At 39.2% G+C, this 24,844-nt stretch overlaps 1 protein-coding gene across 1 annotated transcript in view; it reads right to left on the bottom strand.

The window, feature by feature from the left end:
- The window catches only part of ITPRID1 (ITPR interacting domain containing 1), a 105,356-nt gene extending 100,239 nt beyond the window's left edge, over positions 1-5,117 (bottom strand). Inside the window, exon 1 of the mRNA XM_086693180.1 lies at positions 4,993-5,117. The gene's annotated coding sequence lies outside the window, so the exon portion shown is untranslated. The remainder of the gene's footprint in view (positions 1-4,992) is intronic.
- Positions 5,118-24,844: the final 19,727 nt, after the last annotated feature.

Raw genomic sequence — 24,844 nt, forward strand, 5'->3', positions numbered from 1 at the left:
AAGGAAAATCTAAGAAACTGTGTCAGTCAAGAGGGGCTTAAGAAGAAGTGACAACAAAATGTAATGTGGTGTCCCGCATGGGATTGTAGAACAGAAAAAAAGAACATTTGGTAAAAACTAAGGAAATTTAAATGAAGTGTGGACTTTGGTTAATAATGATGTATCAGTATTGGTTCATTAATTATAATAAATGTACCACACTAATGTAAGATGTTAATAATAGGGACAAATGGACATGAGAAACTCTCTGTACTATCTTTGCAATTTTTCTATAAATCTAACACTATCAAAAAATAAAAAGTTTTATTCATGTAGAAATTGGCCTAGATGGCATTTAGTACATCCTCTCCAACTCTGAGATTCAGTGACTTTAAAATTAAGATTTTTTTGTGATAGTGTGCTAAGTGACAGATAGGAATATATGTATTAAAATTATATATATATTCAGAGAGACAGTATTTTAAAAACAATTTACCAAGGGTATAATTATTTTTATAAACTAAAAAGAAGTAAAAAGAAGTTTTATTTTTAAAATCAACAGATATTCATGGTTGATGCTTTTTTGGGCTGTGTGCCCCTCCTCTAAGCTCAACCAGAGCCCTGTGCTTACCTCTGTCATTGTATTTACAAGAAACCATTTAAAAATTAATTTTAATGTTTACTTATGTGGAAAGAGGGAGAGATAGTGTGAGTGGGGGAGGGTAAAAGAGAGAGGAGAGAGAGAATCCCAGACAGGCTCCACACTGTTAGCATGGAGCCCAATGTGGGGCTTGAACTCACAAAAACATGAGATCATGACCTGAGCCAACATCAAGAGTCAGATGTTTAATTGACTGGGCCATCCAGGCACCCCATACAAGAAACCATTTTATACATTTATGCTGTTTGTTTTGTCTGTCTTCTTCTCAAATTACAAAATTCTCAAGGAAAAAAAAAATATTCTGCATTCCTACTACCTCGTACAGATCCTGGAATATTGTGCCTTTGGGGACACAGGCAGAGGGCAATGCAGTGTGAAATCTTGGACAAGTAACCGCTCTAGTTTCCTCACATGCAAAATGAAAAATTTGGGCCATTGCCACCTCTGGGGCTACTTCCAGATCTAAGATTCAAGATTCTTTTCCCATCTAAATGAATTGGGTATAATTTCACAAAATAAGAACTCTAGGGAGATTATATGGCTTGCCCAAATTCTTCTTTTGGATCTTCTGGAAGGTGATGGAAGGTTGAGATTCAGGAAATGTATGCTCTGTGGGAATTGGTTCAGAAAGTCTTTTTCTGTAAGTTTTAAATAATTTATTAATTATTTAACAAATGGTTAAAATATGAAAGGGTTGAATACAAGGATAATTATTTTGTAAGATCTTAGTTAATTTTTTTTTTATTTTCTACAATCTGCAGAAAATATCCTGTGTGATAAAGTGAACATATTGCTATATGTATGTCACTCTAATTATGCTGCTTTCTCCTTGGGCCTGAGATTAAGGAAGAATGATGGAGAAGCACCCTTCACTGTCTACACATCTACAAGTCACACTCTGAGGCTCTTCCAACATCAAAGATTCTGCTCTGTCTTAATCAGCAATATTCTCCACAATCTCACTCCTGCCCCTCAGTGACACTGATTGCTTGAAACGACAAGTTCACCTAGAAAAACCTATCACAGTGGTATTAGTTTCCGAATGAGCTGTAACCAATTACTACAAACTTAGCTTCAAGACAACACACGTTTATTATCCTATAGTTCTGGAGGTCAGAGGTCAAAAATGGGTGTCACCGGGCTCAGATCAAGGTGTTAGGAAGGCTGCATTCCATTCTGGGAACTCTGGAGGAGAATCCATTTCCTTGACTTTCCCAGTTTCTAGAGGCCGCCTGCATTGCTTGGCTCATGGCTGCTTCCTCCAGCTTCAAAGCCAGCAGGGTGGCATCTTCAGATCTCTCTGATGGACCCTCTACCTGTGTTAACACATCTCCTCTCTCAGTCACTCCCCTACCTCTCTCCAACAAGGACCCCTGTGCTCACCCTGGGTGCACCCAGATAATTCAGGATAATCTTCCTATCACAAGACTCTTAACTTAATCATCTCTATGAAGTCCTTAAAAAATGTCTATTTATTTTTGAAAGACAGAGAGAGTGTGAGCAGGGGAGGGGCAGAGAGAGAAGGAGACAGAGGGCCCGAAGCAGGCTGTGTGCTCATAGCAGATAGGCCAATGCAAGACTCGAACTCAAGAACTGTGACATCATGACCTGAGCAGAAGTTGGAAGCTTAACCGACTGAGCCACCCAGGTGCCCTGAAGTCCTTTTTGATATGCAAGGAAATATATTGACATCTTTGCTATAGGAGCCATTATTCCATCTAGCATATATCCATCTTTCTTTTACTATCTAATGCAGTGGATACCTCTTGTGTGGAACACTATTTTCACAGCAACCTCTGAGTCAGGAACATTTGGTGCCAGTCACATCTTCTCCCAGAGAAGTCACTGCTTTAACAATTCTATAAAGATTGCCCTTTTAGAAAGTGTAAAAGGGTATGTGAGGCTCTAATTATAGCTATGTGAGCATATAATACTTTTGAATTAGGAAAAATGTATCTTTTTCTTAAGAGTATAGCTTTGGACTTAGATGTAAATCTGGGCTCCACCCTCCACTATCTCTGTGGCTCAGAATGGGTGACTTACTTTTTCCTGAGCTTTGCTATCTCTGACTCAACCACAATTCCTGCCATCTTTATACACTATATCCCCACTATCCCCGAGTTTTCTCTATTGAGATTTGAAGGATAGCCAGGGTGTCTAAAATTATAGGGTAAAAGGCATAATTGGACTTCATAGACTTAATAGAAATAAATAAGAAAACAAACAAGATCGTATAATTTGGGTGGGCTTTTTACATGAAGTCTAAAGTTTGATTTATTGAATCTCTTCTTTGAAAATATTTAAAAAAATGTTTTTCTTTAACATTTATTTATGATTGAGAGACAGAGAGACATAGAGCATGAGCAGGGGAGGGGCAGAGAGAGAGGGAGACACAGAATCTCAAGTAGGCTCCAGGCTCTGAGCTGTCAGCACAGAGCCCAACGTGGGGCTCAAACTCACAAACTGCGAGATCATGACCTGAGCTGAAGTTGGTCGCTTAACCAACTGAGCCACCCAGGTGCCCCTGAAAATATTTTCAATACTTATTTTCTAGAACCTATAAATATGTACCAAAAAACCTTTGCAAAATGACCTAAAGTTCCAATAAGACACTAAGGTGATAAAATATTGTGCATATTATAAAATATGATGTTTATAAAATGGGGTTTACTATTAATTTCTGGCCCCTCTCTCTGTGTCCCCCTGTGTCTCTGGAATTCTCTACAACTTGTTCAAGTTGTTCTGTGCACCCAATGGTTTAAAAGACAATTAAACTAAGCTTCCAAAGTACTCCCCTTCCTTCCTGAATGCCCCATTTATTAATATATTAAATTGGTTAAAAGTTCAATGTTTAACTAGGAGCCCAGTATATTATTAGCAACATAACTTATTAAGGATGATTTAATACATATTTAGACTATGTCTTTTCCTAACACAATGTCTTTGGCCCCTTATAACATGAAATAGAAAATCATTAGTCCCTTCTGCAAAAGAGTACACCTTGATCACATTCTTGGGATTTGTGCCCTGATTTCTTCATTGTCTTTTCTCATTCTCTCATTCACACTCCCCTCCTTCAATTACTTGTTCTTTACATAAGAAAGGTATCACTTTGACTCATCACAAACATTTTAAACAAGACAATGTATGCAAAATTAGTGGCCATATTGTTGTCCATTGTATGAACATATCATGATTGGTTTCTCTCTAGACTTCCCTTTACTGTTGTTGGAGAAAGCAGATTGTTTGTCTCATTGCATTTATCCCTCTATGTATTTTTCAACAGAGAAGTACAAAAATGAATTAAAAAGCAGCCCTACAGCTATTTTCTAAAAAAGAAAAATCCTTTCCCTCAAACTCCCTCACTTCTTGATCTCCTGTTTTGGAGGGGTTGGGGGAGTGGCCAACGAAAGTTCTTATTTAGCAACATATCGTCAAATATGAATAAACAATTACTAGAGACCGTCCTGCTCTCCAGACGGTACCCCCGTGATGGTGATTTTGGAACCAGGAGAAGTGAGAGGGACCCCTGCAGTGACTTTAGAAAAGTATTTACTGATAGTACAGTTACTTTTATTATATAATGAGACAGACACACATATATCAAATAAAAGCAATTATATTTCTATATGTTGATATGGAAATATATATGTATAAATCTGCTCTATTATCCCATTGGACAGTCAATTTCATCAGTTTTAGCATGTTTCATTAATCAGCAACTTATATCTGTTAAAGCCATACTTTGTATGGCTACAAAGTACCAAAATATCATTCTGATTAGGGCATTCTGAACATTGTCCTGAATGACATCCTCACACAAAAATATCACCATCTGGAAACCAGAAATGGAGCATCATGCTTATAAGTAGTTCTTACCTCCTGGACTCTCCTCTCCTCTCTCTTTCTCTCTCCACCCCCCCCACCCCCCCCACCCCACCCCCTGCCTTTCTCCCCTCCTCTGCATTCAGCTAGGTCTCATGACCACACCATGTATTTGTCCTTTCTTAGCTACAGCTCTAGATTATTATCATCTGTGATCTGCCCCCACCCACAGAGACTCCGACTTAATCCCCTTCCTCTGTCTCCTCCTCACTCCTCAGCCTCTGCATGATCCACAACATTTCACATTATTCTACTGGTTTCTAACAGCTGCAGTCTCATCAACATCCCCTGCATTCAACCCAAGCGTGTTAGCTTGGTCACAGTCAAAAGATACTTGGAAATACTTATAAATAAAAAGGACTTATAAATAGGAAGAGGGAAAGAGGGTACAGACTTTCTATGCCCCTTCTTTTAGTGATCAAGAAGAACATTCAGGTTGCTAAGGCAAAACTGATGAACAGTCTTACCTCGGCCCGTTGGAGTAGAAGTCAGGGGACAAGCAAAGCCCACCCCCTCAAGAAGCTGGTCATCACAACAGCCTCCACCGGCCCTCATCCACCTGCAACACAAACTCCACTCCTGAACTCTCTGGCAGTTGTGTACCTGGACAGTTCCTGAAGGAAACAGTGTAGCATTTGACTAATCTTGCATAACATTTTCATAATCCACGCCCATTTGTCCCAGGGAAAAACCTGTTTTCCTGATCTTTTTGTATCAGGAAACATTCAAAACAGGGATCTGAGATAGTGGGGCTCCTTCAGACAAATGAGCCAAATTAGAGGAGACTTCCTGTATGCATGGGCACCACAAGATTTTTGGAGGTCTACCTTGTGCCAGACCCAGGGCTGGGGAAAGGAGATGTGAAGAACAAATCACTTTCCTCTCCCCAAGGATCTCACAGCCTTTTGGGGGCCACAACTAGTAACTTCCATGGAGAAATGTTGAGGACCCAGAGTGATAGAGGACATATTATCAACCAGGAATTTGGGAAGGCTTCACCAAGGAGTAGTGTCTGAAAGGAGTTTTGAAGCATGAATAGGAGTTTTCCTGATGGATGAGGTTTGAGCTAGACTTGGGGTAGTGGGAAAGATGTTGAAAGTAGAACATCAAACAAAGGTAGAAAATTATTGAACAGGATGATACATTTGGGGAACTGCAAAGTCATATGTATGGCTATAAAGTCATCTGTATGTCTACGTGGAGTCTCACCTTGGGGTATGATTTATGACTTAGAAAATAACAATTGTGAATTTGGGTACTATAATGATCCTACAAGTTACTGTATGAATTTGGCATACCATTTGTAATTGTAAGAAAACATTGAAGGGAGGAGTTGATGTATATTTAGTTACTCTGAGTGCTCAGAAAGTGGGTGGTCTGGTTGGTCAAATGACCTACCTTGAATTAGGTCACTGAATACCAACTTCCAAATAATTAGAATAATTAAATTTTATTAAATATTAAAGCTGTCTTTAGTAAATGTGAATATTCCTTTGGCACTTCAGAAGGATCTTCAAATCTTTAGAAAGAGTCAGGACTGTAATCAGCATGAGTACCACTCTCTGTGAGGTCCAAGGTGATTGCCAACAAGGTCTGCTAGGGGGGAGGTGAGCTTAGGGTTCTCCTATTTTAAAAATCACTTGCATTTTGAATATTTTTACACTTTATGTGCTGTGAAGCCTCCTGACAGATTGAATTTGGGCCAACATAATAAATGAAGCACTGCACTAATGTTAATGCAAACAAATAATCAGAACAAACCACATTTCCCCACGTGATCTAGTAAACATATGGTCTTGTGGTTGAAACTTGGCAAGTTAATTGTCATAAGAACCCTGAAAGGAAGGTGGAATGCATTGGTAATTCTATCCCTAGGTCAGATCTCTGTCCTTGATATTTCCTTGTTCCCACAGACTGGCAAACCCTTGAAACAGCAAGTACGTTCTGTTGTTAGCATTTCTTCCCCCGGTGAAATCACATTAGTGATTATAATTTGCTCCATTTAGTATTGGCTTTACAGCTTCATTAAATGCATCCATTATTTTACTTTGTTTCTAAAGACCTGTTGGATACCCAGGCCAGGAAAGATATTTTTTGTTTTGTTTCGTTTTTTTGTTTGTTTGTTTGTTTTACTTTTTCCCTTTCTATATGTAACATGTGAGAAGCTAAGAGTCCGAAAGATGGCTTGCTTTGTCCAAGGTCACATGACCTGAACAACAATGTATGCTTCTACCCCCATGTCTGAATCCCTTTTTCACATTATCATACTGCTTCGAGGACATGCCTAACTCACCAGTTAAAGCACTATGTTCCCAACACTGTCCTAATGAAAACCTCACACCAGACCTGCAGGATAGGTGCTACTGTCATTCTCGTTTTGCAGATGAGGATCCTAAGACATGGAAAGGTTAGGAACACAACCTCTCAGAGGAAGAATTTGGATTCAAACACCAATGGTTGGCTCCAGAGTCTATACTCTTATCTACTGCTGATATGCCCCCCAAGGCAGCTAATCTCCCTTCCCCAATGCCATTACTGTTCCTTGCAATTTTGCTACAATATCACTTGTCTATGTGGTTTTCTTACCCACTGAACTCAAAGATTCCAGACAGCAGAGCCAACCACTTAATTGTTTTTGTTCATAGACTTATACTTGTTAAGCCCAGAAAATATTCCCCCGTGTTTCTGATCTCAGTTAATGACATAAACATTCACTCAAATTTCAAGTCAGAAATGTGGGGATTATTTTAGATTGATCCCTTCTTCCTCATTCCCTTCACAACCAAGCCCTGTCAATTCTTCTTCCTTAACTCCTCTCAAATTTATCCTTTCCATTCTGTCTCCACCACCACCACCTGTTTAAGACTAGACAATTCTGGGTTATATCGGCTACCTTCCTGGTCTTCCAGCCTCCTGACTTCCTGTCATTCCAATCTATCCTCATAGCTAGTAGTGATCTGATCATGTCACTTACTTACTCACCATTGTGCTTGTTTGAAGAACCTAAAAGATAATTTTGTTTTTCATTTTTTGTTTTTGTTTTTGTCACACATCACACCCATACAGATGTTGCTTCTTTCCTCTATCAGGAAAAACCTCCTCTTACTTCTTTGCTTGTAGAGTTCCTAATTGTCAAATAAGATTCAAACTCAGTCCATTTATTTTACTTATCCATTCCACCATTGATAGAGCCTCAACTGGGCTCCAGTGCTACTCAATCACCAACAATGACATTATAAGCATTCTTGTTCATGTCTCTCATGACCAGACTTTCATGACCTTGTGTATGAGTTTGTCTGGGATATATAACTTGTAGTCAGATTTCAGGATCAGAGTCAGTTAGGCAAAGTCACAAAGGCTGGTCTAGAGTCAAGGATCAGGAAGAATGATGACTCAGATATATTTAAGCTTACATTTTCACTTTGTTTTTGTGTAAATGATGTACTTAATATCAAGGATCCATGGTGTTTTGAATAACTACAGCTACCTGGGGTCTCTTTTTAACTCAGGATGTCACCTCCGAAGTTTAGAGGTCTCAGCTACCCTTGAAGAGTGAAGGACATACCATAGCTGAGAGGCCTAGCATCTTGGGCTATTCTCTTTGTTGTTTTGAGTAGGGATGTATGGTGGGTGTGGGTAACATCAACATCCATGGTCCACCTTATTACCACAAAGGGAACTTTATGCTATAGAATAATGGAATGATCTGGTTGCTCTTCTGTCTGGTTTTTCCTTATGGACTCATTACTCCTATTCATCTCTATAGGTCAGGCCATCGCCTGTTCTAGAGGGTTCATGCATTCCTTACCTCACCCAGTTGTGCCACACTGATCTCCAGAAGGGTGTTGTATTGTCCATACTCTCACCAGTGGTTCAGGAGAGATCCCATTTCACAGGCATTTGTTAACTCTGGGTGGTATCTGATTTTCATTAAGATGGGCATAAAGTGGTATGTCTGTATTACTTTAATTTTCATTTCTCTCATTACACTTTCACTAACAAGGTTGAGAATTTCATCATATGCTTTTATCCTTCCATGCTCTCATTTCTTTGAATTGTAGAGTCATAACCTTTGCCTATTTTTCTACTGTGTTCATTTTTCTACTGTGTTCATTCATAAGAGTCCTTTGTATTTTCTAGATTAATCCCTCGTCGGTTTTTGAAGTTGCAAATATGTTCTCCTAATCTGCCACCCATATGTTAACATAATCTATACAGCGGTTCATTGAACAGAGGTCTTTAATTTTGATGTTGTCAAATCCAATTTTTGCCTTCTGGTTTGTGCTTTGGGGTTCTTATTTAAGAAGTACTTCGCCACCTAATGATTAAATAAATTATCATGTCCCTCCCCCCCATTATTTTATAGCTTTACCTCTAATATATAGGTCTTTTATACCTCTAGAGTCCACTCAAATATACAGTATAAAGTGTGGATCCAAACTTTTTTTTTTTTTGCATATGGTGAGCCAATTTTCTGAATATCATCTACTGAACAATCTTTAGTCAATCCACTTCCTCTTACTCCTGTTTGTGGAGATGTTTCTTTATCAAATCTCTCTCTGTGTCTTTATCTTTCTGCCTCTCTTTGTCTCTGTCTCTCTCTGTCTATATAGATAGATACCATTTATCTCAATACATATATCGAGATATATGTACATATCTCATATCTCTGTCTCAATAATTTTTTTTTAATTTTTTTAACGTTTATTTATCTTTGAGAGACGGAGAGAGACAGAGCATGAGTGGGGAAGGGGTAGAGGGAGGGAGACACAGAATCGGAAGCAGGCTCCGAGCTGTCAGCACAGACACAGGGCTCGAACTCACAAACTGCAAGATCATGACCTGAGCGGAAGTCGGACGCTCAACCAACTGAGCCACCCAGGCCCCACTCTATAAATTTCTATCCAGTGACAGAGAGAGACAGAGAGAAAGATGTATATTTTCATACACACACACACACACACACACACACACACACACACACACACCCTATTGATTCTGTTTCTCTAAAGAACCCTGACCAATACACTAATATAGAACAATGATATTGTTACATAGTCTGTGTCTGATATTGATATTGATATTTATACAGCAAAGTCTGTATCTGACAACCTTATGGAACTCTATTGTTACCATATTTTGAAAATTCTATTACTCTTTCTGTGTAGATGATCATGTAATTCACAGTAATATATATATTGTCCTTTTCCTTTTTATCTTCATAACTTTCTTTCTTCTTCCTCCTTAATTATTTATTTTTGTCTCATTGCATTGGCCAACACTTCTAACACCATTTTAAACAACACAGTAGAGTGACAGTGGGTATATCCTTGTGTAATTTCCTACAATAAAAGGATCAAGTCTATATGCATATGTTTCCTGGGTATCTTTAATATGTAGACTTTATCAACCTAAAGAGACTATCTTCTAATTCTACTTTTCTAATATTTTTTCTGAGTTAAATTTTCCTTTTAGGCACTACTTTCCTAAGATAAACTCTCATTGATTATCATGTATTACCTTAAAATACATTAAGTATTCCATTAGCTAATATCTAATTTGAACTTTTTATCTATGTTTTTAGGCAAAATGTCCATATAATTTCCATTTCTTGTTCTTATCTGGCTTTGAAATTGCAAATATACTAGCCTTATGAAATAAGTTAATTACCTTTCTTTCTTTTAATTTTTTTTTTTTTAATTTAAAAATGGATATAATTCTTTTTAAAAGTCATCTGGGCCTGGGGTTTTCTGCTGGTAAAAGCAGGGTGGAAATGGAAGTGTTTAACTGTTTCTTTGATAATAGGATTTATTCATATTTTCTATTTATTTTTGTGCCAATTTTGGTATTTAATGTTTCTTGAAATTTATGCATTTGGCTCAAGCTTTCCAAATTGTTGCCTGTAGTTGTCCGTGATATTCTTTTAAGCTGTAAACACTTTCCATTTTTCCCATAGTTATTTCTCAACTTTCTGAAATATTTTGCAGATAATTTTTTAATTACATTATATATTTAAAATTCAGATATAATTAATATGCTGGTAAACATTTTTAATTGTCTTCATTAGTCTTGCCAAATGCCTAAAGTTTGTAAATTTTTGAAAAGACCAAAATTTCAGTTTTGTTCATCTTCTGTATTTCTTTTTTATTCTATACTGCTTTAGTTTCTGCTCTAATTCTTATTATTTCTTCTTTCCTCATTCTAAGGGTTTACTTTCTTGCTTTATATCTATCTTCTTGAATTATATATTAGATCACTTGTTTTGAGCCTATCTTGTTTATTGATCATACATTTAGAATGATAAACTTTCTTTTAAGTAGTTATAAATTTTTTAGTTTCTATGATGCTGATGATCTGAAATTAACTGATGGATGGTACTTGAATTTTTGTGAATTTTCCATGTATTATTATAAATAACATGAATTTCTATTTTGCAAGGTCTTTGTATATCTGCTAGTCCTGACATTCCTTACATTCCTGAGAATAGCTTTTTTAATGTTCAAGTTTAAGTGAGAATTTAGCTGGATATAAAATTTTAGATTCAATGTGCTTTTCCTTAAATCTTTTGAAATTTCATTCCATTGTGTACTTGCATCTATTGTTGCTCTTGAGAAATCTGCTCTCTCTCTTAGATTATTATTTTTCTGTAGGTGATCATTTTTTGTTCAGAAGCTTTCAGAACTTGCACTTTTCTTTCATGTTTTTAAGTTTCACTACATTATAACTAACGTATTTTATACCCATTACCTCCTAAAATTCTTCTTTACGAATTCTTGTTCTAGTCTCATTTTTCCAATATCCTTCTATATCCTCCTTTGAGAATATTCATTGAATAGCTATTACACATTTATTTGTTATATTGACACTTATTACATGCCAGGTACTATTTTCCATGCTGGAAATATGGCTAGGACAAAACATGTCTCATTGAAATTATATTATACTGGAGGGAGACAGATAAACAAATAGTCAAATGAATATATGTCAGGTGTTAAAAGCACAGAAAAGATATATAAAGCAAGGAAAGGGATAGGAAATGTGTGTGGGAGTCATATTTTTAAATTTTATATTTTAACATAATTTAATTCTTGGAGAAAACTTATACAAATAACACAAAGAATGTATATATGCCATTCACCCCAATTTCATATTAATATTTTACCACATTTTCTGTCCTCTCTCTCTCTCTTTGATTTTATATATAGTTATCTATTTACTTGTCAATCTACAGATAGATGTATAAATATATAGGTGTAAATCATTGGAGAGTAAATTATGGACATGGTACCTCTTTATCCCTAGACTTCAGTGTTAAATGTCTAAAAACAAGAACAATCACTTACACCATATAGTGATCAAAATCAGGTAATTAATCTTGATAAAGTACTGTAAAATACTGTTATATAATCTACAGACATTATTCAGAATTCACCAGTTGTTCCCAAAATGTCCTTTGTAACAAAAGAACATTTTAGATAATGAGTTGCCTTCAGTTGTTATGTCTCTTTATCCTCCTTTAATCTGGAACATCCCTAAGTCTTTTAAATATAATGGGAGCAACATTTTGAAGCATAAACTTGCAGAATGTCCCTCAGTTTGGGTTATCCAATGTTTCCCCATGATTAGATTCAGGTTTTGCATTTTTGCAGAAATACCACTAAAGTGATTCTGTGTTCTGTGTTCCTCTCAGTGCACCATATCAAGAGTCATATGAAGTCAATTTGTTCCATTACTGGTGATGTCAACTTTCATGATTTTAAGGTAGTGTCTTTCCACATAGGGAGTCATTTATTTTTTTTCCTCTGGTCTATTAATATTCCTTTATTCAGTATAAGCTGTTCAAGTTGCCATCTTCCTTTTCATGTTGTTTGCTCTTTAGCTATCTTGCTATTTTTCCTCTGAGCTCATATTCCTCTGGATATAGTGGACATCTCAGCTGGCGATATGAACTTATGGGAAAGAGTAAAAGCCTGGATTGTTCGTTATGTCCATAGGAGTTTAAATGGTGGGGATGAAGGAATGCCCCTTCGTCAGAGGAGTCACCTGAGCTACCTTTGTACCTGTGTGCTGACTCAGCTCCTTTACAGTGGCTCTCTCATTCACTTGTCACCATTTAACCAACACCTTGGGCTCAGGGAGGATGGTGATTAAAGAGGAAAAGCTCAATTGCTGATTGGTCCAGTTGTCATGTATCTGTTGCTATTGGCCCTGTGGCCTGCCTCTAGCCCTACCCTGACCAGGTGTTCCCTAGCTTCTCTGGGCTGCCTGCTGATTTCGCCTTTCAGAGTTGGTGGAGTGGGAAGTAAGTAGTCTGGAGAAAAAAAAAAGAGCACGTGTGAAACCCCCTTCCTACTGAGTCACTCATCCATGGTGCTGGTCCTTCTGTTGCCCATGAATGTCTCATGTTTCATGTAGGTTGGATGGGGCTGTCCTTGTCTTTCTTTATCATTGGGGGTAGGTCCAGGGCTCAGTCTCAGAAAGGAGGCCCCAGGCCATGTTAGTTTTCCATCTTGTGTAGTGATTTTATGAGGATTAAGTGAACTCATTGTATAAAAGCATCTGGAAAACAGTGTGATACCAGTAAACGGTATCCACTACTAGCATTATTAGATGATGATGATGATTATCATCATTAATAATAACGTTTTAATTTTACCTAATAATAAATAGTCTCATCAACACCTAATAAGCCTCTTCTACACTTGAGACTCCATTCTGGATGAGAAAATACAAGATGTGTTCCACATAGGCCTTGCTCTGTGGTCCATGACACAAACTACTGAATATTCCAATGTGCACAGCTGAGGAACACTTACCCACTTGGAACAGAGAGGGTCCATGAAGCCTCAGAAAGGAAAGGGTTTCCAAGATCTTTGTGAATTTGCCAACATCTCTTACTAGATTTGGCAGAGATGCAACTGACAGTCATGAGCATCTGTCTTGAGGAAATGCAGGGCCAAGACTGTGACCAGAGAGCCCAATGGGCACCCAGAGTGACACTGATGTTGGACCTGAGGATATGACTTTGTGGTTGCTAGGAAGAGCAAGAAGACAGAGACAAGAAGAGACAAAAAGTTGGAACATAGTAGGGATTCCATAAATTTGGATTGTATCAAATTGTTCTGGATTTAAGAACTGAACCAATCACTTACTAGCTCTGTGACATTGGCAGGTGGTCTATCTTTTTTGATCCTCAGTTTCTTTATCTGCCAAATCGGGATAATAATGTCATGCCTGCCTGACTCGGAGGGTGGTTTTGAGGTACAAAAGAATCAGTAGATAATTCACTTGCTTTGAAAACAGTCCAAATGCATTGTACTGATAGCTTGGCACCTGCATTAGGGGATTTTACTGTGGAAGAGAGACCCATGGTGCACTATGGACCAGTGGAGGGTATCTCTAAATACTGAACATGGTCAGACTGCATCATTGAATCTGGTACTTTTTAATTCCTGATGAATCCCTGATCACTGGGCTCAAGTTCATTTGCTAATTTCTTCTTCAGGGCTGAAAACACATGCTATAACTATTACAACCCCTTCTCCTTCCCCCCTGCCAAAGGGAGTTTCATTTACCCTAAGTTTAGAGGTGAGTTAATCGCACCAGTTACTCACACTCTAATTTCCCTCATCTGCAGCCAAGTATTTTAGGCCACTGGCCAAACATTGTGGTGAGAGAATGGTACAGGTGGAATTCAGCTATGATGCTGTTATTCCATCTTGGTGAAGCAGGGAGCAGCCCTGATGACAGAATGCATTATATTTCCACCAGAAAAAGAAAAAAAAATGTTGGTTTATTTAAATACAGAGGCTATCCCTGGGCTTTCATTATCATAGAATTTACCTATGAAAGCTTTTCCCATATGCAACAACTGTTCCTTCTCTCCTTTCCTGCTCCGTTCAAACTGGAATGAACCTACAGCCTTGACACAGAGTCGTGATGCTGAGTGAAATATTTCTTTACAACTTCAGAATCATACACTGCTCTGCAAATATCCTCCTGGGTTTGTTGAAAGAGCAGGAGTTGCAGTAAATATTTTCCAGGAAAAGGCACTGAGACATTACCGATGTCCATTCTCTCTTCCGGTTGTTTTAGGAAGCCCACTGTAGGCATCCTGGCTTTTCTCATGGAGGTACAGCTGGAGGCACAGAGCTGACCATGAAGACAGTGTGTGCAGTATTAGGGGAACAAGGGCTTTTGGACTTTCAGTCCCAGGAAATATGACTCTATAATATTTCTCCCTTCCCCCTCCCCAGATGTCTTCCATGATCATGGCCATCGGAACATCAGTTCTGCCCACTACAATTATAAAGATTTTGCCCACAGTCATGCAAGTAATACCTAGTGCAATTGGGGTGTAATCCCAGGAATTTCTGATTCCAAAGATGAGAGGCTTTCCATGATGTCACTGTGCTAGTGTTTTATGTGTGCTGCTCACACAGGTTGATAGCATGTCCAAAGCATCTCTTCCTTTAGCTATCTGAAACCCACACCAAAGAAACCATATTTCTTCACTTGATAATCAAGACAAAATTATGCCTCTCTGCATAATGAGGCAGAATGTTTAAAATGAAGAAGGTTCTGGAAAAATTTAGTAAGTATGGTCACCACACACCTTCCTCTTAGGCTTAGATATTTCAGTAAATATCTATCAAATGTCTACTGTATTCCTTAGTCTCTGTTAGGAGATGATTTCAAAACATGAGCAATTAGAGCCAGTCATAGGCAAAAATTGTGGTTTTCACTTCCTGCTTCAGGAGTTCCAACACCCAAATCCTAGCAAAGGGAACCAGCAAACAGGAACTGCACTGCAATTCAAGCCCAACTTAAAATACTCTTTTTCACTCTACGAATCTCTACACATTATGATTCAACAGAGCAATATCTCTAGAAGTTTCAGTGGCCGGGATGTTTCAACACTGTACTCAAGAGCTGCCTAACAATCAAACCACTTTTCTGCTTTGAAAAACTGTGAATTACTCCCTTTAAGCTTATAAGCTATTGAGCAGCACATCAAGACCACCAAGGAAAGCTGATGGACACCTGAACTGACAAGCAGCAAAGTTACCCCAAACCACCTGGCACAGCCAAGGGGCCCTCAGTGGTATGTCAGGTCCCACAGGCCTGGAACCCACACTGCGGGTATCTCCACCATGTAAGACTTGGAAAAGAGCCACAGTTATGGCATGAACCTCTGGAAAGTTCTTACAGTCTTCAGGGGACTGGGTTTTCAACTTAAACAAAGAACAATACCTACTTCAGATAAGTTTGCTAAAGGCAGGCCAAGGGGAGGTGACACATATTTCCCTTATTACTCAAGGCTTACCCTTTGGGGGCAGGAAATGAATGTTTATAAGATAGTTGGCAATTTGGCAAGTGTTTCCTGTTACTTTCATTCTCCATAGGACACTTCTGGCTTATCTGAAGTCGAATTGGTCTCAGGTTTATACAATATTATACATCTCTTACAAAAGCAATTTGAGCTTGGGCACCTGGGTGGCTCAGTCGGTTAAGACTCTGACTCTTGATTTCCAGCCCAGGTCATGATCTCAGGGTTCATGGGATCAAGCCCTGGGTCAGGCTCTGTGTGCTGACAGTGCAGAGCCTGGCTGGGATTCTCTCTTCCCTTCTCTCTCTGCCCCTCCCTGACTCAGCTACTCACTCTCTCACTCTCTCTCTCTCTCTCAAAATAAATAAATGAATAAACTTAAAAGAAAGCAATTTTAGCTGAAGGGTGAGGCGCTGCTTGGTAATCAGAGCTATTAGGTGAAAACCCACAGTCTTCTCTAAGTTTCACAACTGACCTTTCCTTCAGCTGGCAGTGTGACATGCTTTCCAACACCAATCCATCTCTGAGACAAGAGGCGTCGTCTTCCAAAGACTTGAAGCTGAAAAACAAAACTGAAAAACTCAGCCTGGTTTGTTTGGAAATTTGCTTTTCATTTACTGGTGCTTTCATAAATTAACTTTTTGTTATTAAATTCTAGAAGCATGGCATGGCCAGAGGTCAGGACACTGAGGCTTATACTATTGATTCTTTGAAAGTTTTGATACTGTCTATATGACTTTATGTGTCATTGATTTGTGTTCGTGTTTTATGGGCATAGGATCTTAGATTCTCAGTTTGTAAGGATGTAAATGTGATATATATTTTTAACATTATCTTTATTAGTCATATTGTTCATATCACCTATAATCTTGCTTATAACTTTACACATATACCCGATATTGTGCAATTATGCTGACAAAGAATTGTTAAATAGGCCAGACTATATGCAGACTCACTCTTTTTATGCTGTGACTTCTTCATTCTTGAGCTCTTGAGCTCCTAATTTTTCTTGCCTTCTTGTTTAATTGGAATAGGTCTGCAAATAATTTTATCAAGTAGGGTACATATGTCATTAGCATATTTTATGAGCTTCTTTTTTTTTTTTTTTCAACGTTTATTTATTTTTGGGATAGAGAGAGACAGAGCATGAACGGGGAGGGGCAGAGAGAGAGGGAGACACAGAATCGGAAACAGGCTCCAGGCTCTGAGCCATCAGCCCAGAGCCTGACGCAGGGCTCGAACTCACGGACCGTGAGATCGTGACCTGAGCTGAAGTCGGACGCTTAACCGACTGCACCACCCAGGCGCCCCATGAGCTTCTTTTTTATCAGAAGATATATTTCTATTGCCCTCTCAAAATTGAGTCTAAAATTCTTGGGTCTAAAAACTGTTCGTTGACAGAGAAAAAACACTGCTTTATGTTCTACTGGCATTTAAGGTTACAAATGAGAAACTGAGCTAAATTAATGTTTGTTTCTTTGCAGAAAACCTGTTTTTCTTATTTGGATCATAATTGATTTTTATCTTTATCCTAGTTGTTTGTCTTTTTCCAAATGTCTAGATGTATGTTATTTCTTTGACTTCACATGGAATATGCAGAAAATGCTTTTTTATTATAACTGTATGTCCTCTCTACTTTTTCCAGAGTTTCATTCAGAAAAAAATAATAATTTGAAATTGGCCATCTATATCTGTCTTTAGTGTTTATAGTCTTCCCACTGCCCCCCACTGCCTTTTTTGTATGTTGCCTCTGCATTCTGGAAAAAATTTACAAATTTGTCATTCATATCACTGAAACATTTTTTTACACATCAGTTCTACTTTTCTCCAATGTAAAATTTAATGCTGCTACTGTCCTTTAAAAGTCTTTAAAAATCTATATTATCTTATTTAAGTCTATTTTAATTATCCACTCCAATCTTTTAACCTCAACCTGTTCTCTCTTGGTGGCTCTCTGCTCATATTTTACATAGACCATGTCTTTTTCATTCTGTGCTCAATATAACCCGTTACCCAAAATTTTCCTTGAGATCATGAATGGATGATTTGTAGAAGTATCTTCCTTTCCTTATTTTCTCCAATGATATGCCAAATGTGTCATTTGGATGCTATTTTCTTTCCCATACTGCTCACCATACCGCTCTCTTACTGTTAGTGTCCATCTTTCAAGAAATGAATGTTTATAAGATAACTGTTAGAAAGGTGAGATCTAATCATTCCCTGTATTTTCAGACAGGGTGTTTCCACTATTGATTTCCCTTCTCCAACCTAAAGTGCAAGGGCAAGTCAATGAGCACATCTTCCAGATCCTTGACCAGCGTCTACCAAACTTTTAACTAGTGTGTAATCTTCCTGCTATTCTCCTGCCTTTGTTCTCTCATGGCTACGCGCCCAAACAATATGTGAAAATCGATCATTCCAAGCTTGCTGTGCTCTGTAAGTTTCCTTCCTCAGACTTGGGCTTCACTATTTTCTTTGTATAATGAAACTTTCCAGAATGCACTCTGCCGAAGCCCTGCCCTCTGCATCTCCTGCTTGAGTTCTAAGACACATAGTCTTTGCGTAAGAGTTTAAAAAGTGAAGGATGGGGGAGTATGCACACTGATAGTCTTGTGAGTACAGGTTCTAGTTCTTAAATCTGCAAGGGATGACATGGAAGAAAGAAAACATCTATTATTTCTTTAATCATACTGTTTCATTACATTAAACCAGGTCATGACACAAATTGATATCGTTTTTCCGAAATTATTCCATTTGTATTTTACTTAGTAACAAGGCATTCAAAATCCGGATAACAAGTTGTATATAAATCTCAGTTTCTAATGCTTTGGGTTTTCTCTAAATCTGCTTCTTCATGATTATTTTAGTAAGAAGCTGGGAGAGACCATACTGGGGGCTACTTACCAAGAAATAGTCTGAACAATTCCGTAATGATCAATTTTTATTAACCCTTTGGTAAAGATGGTTAAAATCATGAAGTCATCAGGCATTAATCTGTGAGAAACCTTAGATACCATCCAGTCCAGTCTCATCTATCTGAGATATGGAACTGAGGTAGAAGAACTTATGCCCCAGCAGACTCTCCAAAATCTGCAATTCCATTGGAGGAGATCCTAAAATTTTCTTATCAGCCTTTGTCTCTACCCCTAGTTGTAGGTCAGAGGTGTATATTCAATGCCTCAGAGAAGCTGGGTACTAATCACTTTGCCAGCTTTCCTAAAAGAAGCTGTCACATCCCAGACTTTAGCATCATTTGTTCATACCAGGAAGTGGATTCCTGTTTCTACCTTCCTCCACAACCGTCATCCCAATTCCCAGCAATCCCAGCAACACATGTCAATCCCTGATACCATTATTTCCCATTACATTCCCATTTGCAATATTGATGTAATAAAGGGTAAGAAGAAAAGTTGGGGCAGTCATTGAGCCCACTTGTAGGAAAAACATTTGTTTATCTGTATTCATCTTCTTCCTATTCCCAATTAGACATAGTGGTAGCACTCAACTCTCAGGCTCTTATGCACACAGACACATCACACAGACATATCACATACACACACACACACACACATCACATATACAAAGAGAGTATTAATTATTGGCTGTCCCTACTATGGCACTGATTCTCTCACAAGAGCAGAATAAAGCAGAATTTTGCAACTTATAGTCCAAGGTTCATGGAATGTTCATCTATATTACATGGAAATAAAGACCAGTCCCTGCACAGCAACAACAACAGTGAATGGTGGTGGGAAAGGCTGGGTGGTCAGATACCCTTGAGAAGTGCTGGCCATACACAAATGGTCCTTGTAGTAGGAATTCTGAGCATCATTCCTGAGCTGATGTGCACTGAGAATCTCTAAAACCAAGGTAAAGTAAGATGTCTTCCCCATCTAACTGAACCCAGAGCAAGTTTTATTTATTTATTTATTTATTTAATTTTTTTTTTTTTCAACGTTTATTTATTTTTGGGACAGAGAGAGACAGAGCATGAACGGGGGAGGGGCAGAGAGAGAGGGAGACACAGAATTGGAAACAGGCTCCAGGCTCTGAGCCATCAGCCCAGAGCCTGACGCGGGGCTCGAACTCACGGACCGTGAGATCGTGACCTGGCTGAAGTCGGACACTTAACCGACTGCGCCACCCAGGCGCCCCCAGAGCAAGTTTTAAAAGCAGTGGACTAAACACCTTCCCCACTTTTCCCCAAACCTTCTAGATTTGGGGGCTTTGGACTCATGAACGCTTGTATTTAAAACCAGATTCTGCTAGTCCCTATGTGGCCTCTGTTAAGTGCATAAACCATTCTGAGCTTTAGTTTCCTTTGCTACAAGAATTTAAATAACAATGTGTTTCTCTATGTCATTGTAAGGATTAAATGAGAGGTCCACTCCAGTGCCTAACAAGACGCTGTCTCGTTTCTCCTGAAGATTCATGAAAACATTTTCAAAAATGATAATGAACTTGGTTGGCCCTACTCAAAACGCACAGATCTCCAACGAGCAGCTAGTTACTGAAGAAAATCCTCCATGCTTCCCTAAACCTCCATGAAGTTGCCAAAGTGCCCAAACATTTCACATATTGGACATTTGTATCAAAGCATTGAGAACACCATAAAATGCACAGACCCTTGTGAAGCCATGAGAGCACTTAGTACTACTGTGTGAGTCAGCTTCCCAGATTAACACCACCTAGCCAGCGAGGCCTCAAAGGAGAGCAGCGACCAAGAGATACTGTGTGTGAAGGCCAACATTAGGGGGACAGGTTTTGAATCCCTGCTCTACAGCTCACTGGTTGGGGAGAGGACTGAATGATGTATGAATATCTCAGCAAAACACCTACTGCTTTATAAGTACTTAATTTAAAAAGTCTGTATGTATTGTTATTATTAGACATTCATTAAGTGAGCAATTACTCTGTGCCTGGCACTGGGGTTAGAGTTCTTGTTCTCCTTATATGGATATGCTCACTGAGAAGCCCAGGCAGTTTAGGTTACCCAAGCCTTGGAGGCCACTCTAATCTATGTTCTTCCATCCAGTGATTGAATCCACTCCACCTGTTCCCCTAACCGTCCCCCAGCTCCGCTGGACACATGAATGAAGATAAAGAGCGCTCCACTTTCCAAGACAGCTGATCCCAATTTCAGAGGCTATAATGGTGGAATCACCTCTCTTAGGGTGAATATAGGTACTGACACTGCCAGCTGTGCTTCACAAAAATAACTCCTATGCACATTTCAAATAACCTTGACCCTATTAACATCACAGCCCTCATACTTTCCCGTCTTTTTAAAAGAGTAATTCATAGATAAAACATTCCTCTTTAACTGCCATTCCTCTTACCTGGTACCAGTGGTGACCTCCACCCTCCTTTTGTTTCAAATAGAGCTGATGCCACAATATCTGACATGATTAACTACGATGTCTATTCGGCTGCTTGATTAACTGCAAAGTCCACTTGCCCTCCTGAGCTGCAAGGACTCCCTTCCATTGTCATCACGGGGTACAGCCTTAGCAGTTTATGCTCACGTCAGCGGTGAGGTCTGCATCCCTTGGGGACAGTTGGCTGTTTACTGCTGTCCAGTAGGAATAGCAGGAAGAGAGCTGCCTGTTCTTACCTTCATCTGGGTCCCCACGGCCTGCATCAAAAGGAGCCACAGGATTCCTATCCTCCCCCCTTCCCCCCCTCCCCCCAGAGAGGCCACTGAAAAACAAAGGTCAAAGAGATGGGATAGGCATGTAAACGATCTTGGAATATTCTTTTATATTTGGGAGGGACAGTCTCAAGTCTTGGATTATTCAAACTAAATTTTCTACCAGGATGAATGTGGGTGAACGCTCTGCCTCTGCTCCTATCTTTTGCTTTCCTTATGCTCAGACTCAGCTCCCACTTGGAGGGCAAGGACTCATTACATCAAATCTCTTTTCCCTCTTTCCCTCCCCCTCATTTTTCTAACAATGGGGTGGGCAAATCACTGGGTTGGCTGAGAGGGCAAATAAGACATTGGAGGACTGGGGAATGTCCAGTCTCATTTTCTTTTTTTTTTTTTTTTTAATATTTTTTTCAACATTTATTTATTTTTGGGACAGAGAGAGACAGAGCATGAACGGGGGAGGGGCAGAGAGAGAGGGAGACACAGAATCGGAAACAGGCTCCAGGCTCTGAGCCATCAGCCCAGAGCCCGACGCGGGGCTCGAACTCCCGGACCGCGAGATCGTGACCTGGCTGAAGTCGGACACTTAACCGACTGCGCCACCCAGGCGCCCCTGTCCAGTCTCATTTTCAATGCTATTATTTCAATGTTATTATTAGTTTCCATGACTGGATTCAAATTCTGGTTTTGCCCTTTGCTAATGGTGTAACTTGGGGCAAGTTAATTCCCAAACGACTCTGGAAGACATGTGTTGATAACCCACTTAGAGAAGAGAAAACTATGACTCAGAGAGAAATGACTTACCTAAAAATCAAAAAGCAAATGTGTTCCAAAGTAAGGTCTTAAGTCTGAGTCCAAAATCCATTCTTTGTTACTTGACCAAGCTCTCTGATCAACTAACAGATGCTAAATGAATTCATGCCAGTTGCTAGATAAGACCCTTCCAGGTCTTCCATTCATGGATTTTCCTGGTCAGTGGCAGCTTTTGCCAGTAGAGATCTATGTTCTTTTCAGTGATAATGATATAGGAAACAGCTGAGGGGACTGAGTTCAAGACCAAACTCCATTTTTCCTACAGGGCAACTTACCTAACATCTTTGAGCCTCCACTTTCTTATCTAAGAAACAAGAAAATAATACTTCTCCCATAGGTAGTGTCAGGATGAATGGATGATGGCTATAATGGTACTCTTTTAAAAAGACTTTATTTTTTAAATATTTATTTACTTTAAGAGAGAGAGAGAGAATCCCAAGCAGACTCTGTGCTGTCAGCACACAAACCGTGAGATCATGACCTGAGCTGATATCAAGAGTTGGACACTTAACCAACTGAGTCACCCAGGAGCCTCTATAACAGTACTTTTTGATTCCTAAAGCACTTTATACAAGTATAAGGGATTACTAGTATTGTTGTCATTGCCAAGATGCATTCAGGTCTTTGGGGGCAAGGGCTTCTGTGCAACATGTGCTCCCCTTTTTCCAGAATGATAAGGGATATGTAGAGGAAATGGTAGAGTCTCCACCTCCAGATGCAAATAGAAAATGAGTGGTCTTGGTTCTTCCTGACACTTTGTCACGAAAACACTATTTTTGTTGCGGCATGCAAAGAACAATCAGGGAACAACTAGTCTTTGTAGCAAGTCATTCAAAAACATCCCTTAGCCTCTGGCAAGAGTGGGCAGTCTGAATTCTCTAGAAAATTTGGCAGTTCCTTTCAGGGTTAGGAGCAAAGATGATTTTTATTGATATAGTCACAGCTCATGTATTCATTTGATGGCATCTCTGACCAATGGATCATCTTCCTCCATTACTCTACCATCATTATTCATTGATGATTTTTCAGTAATATTGATATAGGAAACATCTATAATGTTCCAGGCTCTAGAGTTAGAGCAGTGAACAAAACCCACCAGGACCCTCCCTCATGGAATGGACCTTCTTGTAGGGGGAGGCAAACAATAAATAACCAAGCAAATGAATGGTGAAGTGATTTCAAGTCATAATAGTTGTTACAAAAAAGTACAACAAGGTGACGGAGTTGAAAAGGATTGGCAAAAAATCCTTTAGATCAGGTGGTAAGAAAAGGCATTCTTAAGAGATGAGAACTGAGTAACAAGAAGGAATTAGCCAGTGAGCTGGTGATTCTCCACCTGCCCCCATCCACACCGGCTCTTCCCTATCCAACTCCCTTCTCAACTGGCTCACAATGGAATTTGGCCAAGGGAGACACCAGGGGGCAGGAGGAGGGAGAGTTGAGGCATTTCTTCTGATTTTTCCTTGCTTAGCACCTGAGCCTTTGCACCCTGGGGAGACTGTAGCCCTCCACAACCGCGGCTCCCATGAGGTGGCCCATCCATGGCTCCAGCTCTGTAACCGGGAGCCTCCCACCTGAGCCACAGTCACCCTGGCCTTAGAGGTAGCAATGGCTTCTCACTTTTGCCACTCCCTAGGTTTCTCACCTTTCCTGGCTGATCCCTTAAACCTATCCACACATTTATTCCTTCAGTATAGTCTTTGTATTAACAAATTGGGGGTGAAATCTGCCTTTTGCTGGAATCTAAACCTATATACCTTGAGAGGATGCAGGGACAGAACATTCCAGGCACAGAGAACACCATTATTTTATGGACAAAATGAAGAGGATGATAGTAATCTTCATGTGATTTTTAAAATAGATTAGAAGCATTTTCACATGTGTAATCTCATTTAAATCCCATGACAACATAGAAAATTTGGGCAGGTATTATTCCCATTTTACAAACAGGGAACTTGGAACTTTGAGAAATAAATGACTTGCCAAAGGATGACTTGGATGGTCAATACTAGATCCTAATCTCCAATGCAGATTTCTGGTTCCCAGTTCAGGCTTCTTGCCCCCTCACCTGTCCCTTACCAGGCAGACAATCAAGAGAATCCAGGGGTATTTCTCAAGGACCAGCTTACCAGCTTCGCGAGCAGATCATAGAATCTGTCACACTTAACTGATTGCCAGCCACAATCTTTATTTCAGTCATAGAGTCACTTTAAGCTTCAGAACTCCAAAATTTTTTCCTGAGATCAAAAGTAACAAAGGCAGTCACCATACCTTCTCACAGCAATAGCCACATAATTAAAACTTACAAGTTGATACCTCTGTTCCAGAATATATGGATTCCCCACCTTACTCAAAATATTTTTTTTCTCCCAATGACATAAAAGTGCCCACAAAGAATCTTTTTTAAAGAAACCAGAGAAGCTGGATATTTACTAGAATTGTTTAGTAGGAAAATGTATTAACAGAATTGTTTTGATATGAAAATAACTAGTGAATACTTAATATGTTTTGAAGTTGAAAATTTTGT

This window comes from Puma concolor, chromosome A2, assembly GCF_028749965.1.
Source record: "Puma concolor isolate L17-30 chromosome A2, mPumCon1.1.hap2, whole genome shotgun sequence".
Lineage (NCBI taxonomy): Eukaryota > Metazoa > Chordata > Mammalia > Carnivora > Felidae > Puma > Puma concolor.